Genomic DNA, 6,318 nt, shown 5'->3' on the forward strand with positions numbered 1-6,318 from the left:
TAGTGAAGCTTACATTAAAAATAGCATCTATAACTCAGGTAGAAAATTACAAAAATTGTCTCAAATAATATTTTTGAAATAAATTCATAAAGCTTCATCAGAGTTTGAAAGATTTCAACTATGAAACTTTTATACTTTACGATTAGAGAAGCTTTCACTTAAAACAGCGCCGAGCAATCAGATTGAAAATTTAAAATATTGTGAAAATTATTATTATTTACTTAAATTCATAAAGCTTTAAGAGAGTTTAAAAAAAATTGAACCACAAAACTTTCCACGTTTACGATTATTAGAGTTTTCAATTAAAAAACCCCTATCAATCAGCTCGAAAACTCCAAAAGGTTTCCAAATGTTTTTATTAGAATAAATTCATAAAGCTGCAAACAGCAAGCTTAAAGCTTTCATTTAAAAAAGCACAAAGCAATCACTTTAAAAAACCAAAATCTTATAAGAAATATTATTGTTAAAATAAATTCATTCATTAGTGCTTGAAATAATTTCACCTCTCAAGCTTTTAAGCTTTACAATTATTAAAGTTTTCACCAGAAAAGCACCGAAAAATGCTTGAAAATTCAAAAGGGTTTCAAATATTATTATTTATTTAAATTCATAAAGTTTTGTGGATATTTGGAATAATTTCTACTATTAAGTTTTCAAATTTAAACCTAATCAGCTTTCATTCAGAAAAGCACTAAGCGATCAGCTTCAAAATTAAAAAATGGTGACAAAAGCTTTAAAAACTTAAATAGTGTAAGTCACTTAATCATTTTAGATTGAAAACTTAAATGATGACCAACAGACATATTTTCCAAAAACAATTCGGATAATCATAAATCTTAAAAAAAGAACGCTTTGTTTTGGTTGGTTGGTTGGTTAGAGTGGTGATTCATTCAGAAACCAGCTGGTGCTTCCGCACCATTTTGTTGCCACATTCTCGTTACCAACTTGTTTAACAGTTATTTACAGCAAGACTAAATCCAGTCTGTGCGGTTTAGGAACCTTATTAGGTTGTTGACGTCTGAGCCAGACAGTTGCTCGGGACTCTCGAACAGCGGTTTGCCCAGGATTAACATTCTGCCCTTCCATAGGGCAGGGCATTCACAGAGGAAATGGAAGATTGTTTCCTTTTTCGACGGTTGTTGGCAACTAGGACAGTATGTGTTGTGAGGGATGCCCATTTTGACGGTTTGTTCTCCGATAGACAAGAAGTTAGTTAGTTAGTCTACAGGCGTCCCGTCGTTTCATGTTTATCAATGACGACGATTGCTTGAGGTTGTAGGTGGGCCATAACGTCCTGCTAATTTTGCATTTCGTCTGCGATTCGAAGGTATTTTAGGGAAATTGCATTCTTGACTGCACCTAATGGTGTGAATACCGATACCGCAAGAAAGTTATTCATGGCAGATCCCCCATTACCAGTTCATCGGCTTTTTCGTTACCTTTTATGTTCCGGTGTCCCTGGACCCAAATTAAGGTTACTTTATGGTTTTCACTCAAGGCAGAAAGGCCATTCTTACTATGCTCCACCACTTTAGAGGTTGTTGTAGCCGAATCCAGCGCCTGGATTGCAGCTTAGCTATCCGAAAGAATAGCGATATTGTCCTTAAAAGAGAAATCCGTGATTAGTAGCCCACAAGCTTCCCCAATTGCCAGTAATTCCGGTATTAGGGAGACAGTGCTCGTATTAGGGAGACGCAATTCCAAGTCTATAAGAATACATACCAGCTCCAACACCACAATCCATTTTAGAGCCGTCTGTGTAGACTGTAGTGTCGAAGTTCTCTAGTGAGAGTCCCTTTTTGCATTATTCCTTAGATGGAAAGAGAGTGGAAAAATTCCTTTCATTCAATATGTTACCATCGGGACATTCAATACGTTACCATCGGGACTATGTAGTCAGTCCTCACCGAGGTTTGTTTTACTCCCTTCTAAAAAGTTCAGTTTACCATGGAATGTACCTTACCTAAAGAGAAAATTAAAGAGAAAATAGATAAATATTTAAAACTTTTTGTTGCGCTACTATTATAGTGCACACAAGTATATGTAAATCAGAAGACCAAATTTGCTTGAAAAAATTAAAAAAAAGTTATTCACACCACAGCCGGTTCTACTTCAGCGAAATGACCCGTATTTATAGCCGGCCAAAGACTTGTCCCTCCAGCAGCTTTCCCCGTGCATGTATGGGTATCTATGTATTGGTACAACAACAACAAAAACAACATTACGTATTTTTCTAAATTTAAATTTCCAATATTCTTTCAAATTCCTATCCAATCGCAATGGGCTACGAACCAGAGTGTGAGTCCTAGTAGACCACCGCTACCCAGTCTTCTATAATCAAACTCGAATGCTAAAGCTTTGATACTGACTTACAAATAATAAGCAGAATAATAATCAAAGAATAGCAATGAAAAGTGGAGCAAAAAGTTGGCAAATAATGTAAAAAGCAATAACATCGGTAATAAGCAAATAGTAGGAACAAAGACAGAGAACAAAGACAGAGACAAAGAAACAAAGTCAGAGACACAAAAATTAGTAGTAACACAAAAGCGCAACTGAAGATGTTTTGGCTTCTTCAAGAGTGGCAAAACAATGTAAACAAGCGCATTCCTGTGACATCAAAACTGCTGCAAAATACAGAAGCTAACAGGATGAGCGAAGCCGCGGGTAGTAGTGCCTAAGCGAATGTTCGGTTTTGGGAATGGATTTCGGATTCGGCTACAAAAAGCTAAATTAAGTCATGAATAACAGAATTTTATAAAGTTGATTAGTTGCAAACCTTCGGGGCAGTTTGAATTCTGCTGAATTTTCATATTTTTTTATTAATTTCTCAAGGCTGTTGAGAGTTTTCGGTTAGCGAAAGAAATTATTTGAATTTGCAAAGACATCTGGTAAATGAGGGTAAACCTTTATAGACATCATTCTTTACATCTCATTTATGCCGTCATTTAGTTAAGCTGCAATTTTAATAATAACATAAATTAGGATTAACCAACTTTCTTTAATCATCAAAAAATGTTAGTCGAGTTACTTTTTCAAAAATCCGTATTGTCTTTCATACTTCTCATAGCATATCTAATATTTTACTTCAATCTGTTAAAGAATCTAAAGGATTGGGTGTAATTTTTGACAATCCTTTTTCATTTAACTCTTTCCGGCGCACTGAAAAAAATCGCTAAAAATTAAACACAAAGATTTTTTTATTTCATTTATTCGAGACATTTTATGAAACTCATTGAAACAAGTTTTTGTTTTGCTGAGGCAAAGTGGCACATTACAACTTGAGCACATCCACTGAGTCCTTCTTTGGTGGCTTGTCGTGCTGGAGTACGCACATCTACGCAAGGTTGTTCTGACTGGTTGGTGAGATGACGAGGATCGTAGGCTTGGCTCTACATACCGTTTATTTTTCTTTATGCGGACTCTAGCTTGCTGTTTATTTTTGGTTCCAAGAGTAGGTGGTGAGGCTGAACTGCATAGTATTGAAATCAAATCAAGTTTGAAGTCCTTAAGGGATAAGTAGTACCCTATGATTTTAGAAATAATAAAAGAATTCACGACTGCAATATCAAGAAAGTGAAAAAATATTCGGTGCCACCACTTGCGGCTTTTTCTGTTCAGCTCGTAGTACTTCTTTAGCTGATCTAACTTGTCAACGTTATTCATGTGCATATTATAGTCGTGTATTATTAAACCATTGCTTTGGCGTTGTTGTACCGTTACAAATTTTCTCGGATCATGAAAGTTAGATAAAGCTGTAACCTCTCTTTTGTCAATCTACTTCATGAAGAGTATACCAGAATCACTAATTTGCCAATCATAGTCGCCCCGTTTTAATTGCTTACCAGGTCTAATATCGGTAGGAAGAAATTTTCGATTGGTTCGCACTGTTCCGCATCCATTTATCAACTGCTTTTTCAGTTCAAGAATCAAGTTGAACGAAGTGAAAAAATTATCGAAAAACACTTTTTGGTGTTTCCCCCCAAAATCAGTAGTTAAGTCCTTTTTTACCCGTATATAGTATATCTCGAACCCTGCTGAAGTTTTTTAGCCATTGTCATTTACATACGTATATACCGCGCGGTGGTATACTTTTTGTACCAGGAACTTTAAACACTTTCCACACTAAGTATTTCGATTATTTTTATTCCATTGGCTGAGTAATTAATTCATTAACACTTTATTTTATTGAAATTGTAGGAAACCGATGCTGTTCGTGCTTTTATTTACAAAATATGATACATTCTGAGTAACACTTTAATACTTCAATATTCTACTCATTTTGCGCGTAAAAAACATATATATTTATCTCTTTCAAACACTTGTTATATTTTTTTTTTAGAAAATATAAGCTTTAATTTGCCTGTATAAGTGGTAAAAGAATTATACCAATGCGCATAAAATGCAGGAAAAACATTTAAATAAGTGGTATAAATTTTATACCAGCGCCCCGGAAAGAGTTAATAGTGACATGAATTTCAGCTTATAGAAATCAGATTCTGTCTTAGGCTTTGTACGACGGAGTACCTAAAATTTTACGCACTCTTATGCATGCCCTGCAACTGCCGTTTACCCTATTCGTTCACTGTAGGTTAGAATATGCGTTTATTTGGAGGCCATACCACAAATTTTTAATAGACCGGATCGAACGTTTGCAAGAGGTGTCTCTGAATTTTTTACTAAGATCAGTAAAATTTGTTGATCCTATGCCATCTTACACATCCCTTTTGCTATTGAAGTTTTTAGAAAGTCGAAAATCGATTCTTGTCCTCTCATTTGTTTCCAAACGTTAAAAGTGACATTGATTGCCCATTTTTGCGTCAAAGCACTAAATTTCTTGCACTACCCAGAATTCTTCGTAACGCTCTTCGCGTCTATTCAAATAAATAATCGCGTACCGCTAAACATAATTAAGGGTTTCTAAATTACCTTTTCTAAGCGTGTCGCTGCTATTGACTCCTCTTATCAAATATGGTGTACGCCCCTTTGCTAGTCATATAAATTTTAGTAGTACCAAATCATACGCCATACATGCTTTTACCAGGCGTCATAGCTCCGATTTCTCCGACCCATATAATCTAAAGCTTTTGTACTTATAAACAGCATTTGTTTGATACATTCCAAACTTGAGTATGCACCCTTCATTTGGTCTCCGTATTATGCGTACTATGCTGCTAGAATTGCGCAAATCCAGAAAGTATTTTTAAATTACGTAATTTTTCCCTTCCGAATCCTATCCCTACCCATGAAGTGCGATGCTTATTAATTAACTTAAAATCATTGCTGACATTAGGCCGGTGGCAGCAGCGGTGGGATGAGTCACAAAGCGGATGTTGGACCTACAAACTCCTACCACGTGTTGATGAGTGGTTAATGAGAAAACATGGAGACATCGACTATCACCTTTCGCAGTTGCTCAGCGGATATGGCTGCTTTCAGGAATACCTGACCCGTTTTAAGCTGGCAGGCAGCTCTTTTATCCAAACTGCCCTAATACTGACGTAAACGTAGAGCACGTCATGTTTTATTGCGACCGCTTTAGAGAGGAACTTGGAGCAAGCCCTGGGCCATCAACCGTCCTCCAGCACCCTCATACGAGATATGTGTGACACCAGCGGTAAGTGGGAAGCAGCGCAAACGTTCGCAGGTAAGATTATGACGCGACTTCGCCACATTGATTGGGAACGCAAAGCGTTTCAGCAACAGAAAAGGCGGACAGTTTCTGACGAACCGACACAAGCAGAGACGTTTGAGTGAAACACTGAATGCAGGGGAATACAGGGGAACGCAAAGCGTTTCAGCAACAGAGAAGGCGAACTGTTTCTGACGAACCGATACAAGCACAGACGTTTGAGTGAAACACTCAATGCAGGGGAATACAGGGGAACGCAAAGCGTTTCAGCAACAGAGAAGGCGGACAGTTTCTGACGAACCGACAACAAGCACAGACGTTTGAGTGAAACACTCAATGCAGTATCGTACAGAAGACCAGACGGTTGTGAGTTAAGATAACACTACTGCAAGTTTTTCGATGTCTCCTTTACTTTGGAACCACCTTTAAACACAATGGGAGTAATTGGGACTATCGACGGTGTATAGCTTTTATATACCTAGAAGAGAGGAACCTGGATGCAGGTACCTGTTGTGTCTTCAGACATAAACGCGGCTTTACCAAGAAGTTATACTTTTGTGGTCCCAGTGTAGAATTAGCCGAAATGGATGATTGTTATAGTATTAGTGGGAACGTGCCCGTTGGTGTGGCGGCACCTTTGAGATGTTTCTGACATTTTGATTTCAACCTCCTTTAAAAAAAAAAAT

Source organism: Anastrepha obliqua, chromosome 5, assembly GCF_027943255.1.
Source record: "Anastrepha obliqua isolate idAnaObli1 chromosome 5, idAnaObli1_1.0, whole genome shotgun sequence".
NCBI classification, from domain to species: domain Eukaryota; kingdom Metazoa; phylum Arthropoda; class Insecta; order Diptera; family Tephritidae; genus Anastrepha; species Anastrepha obliqua.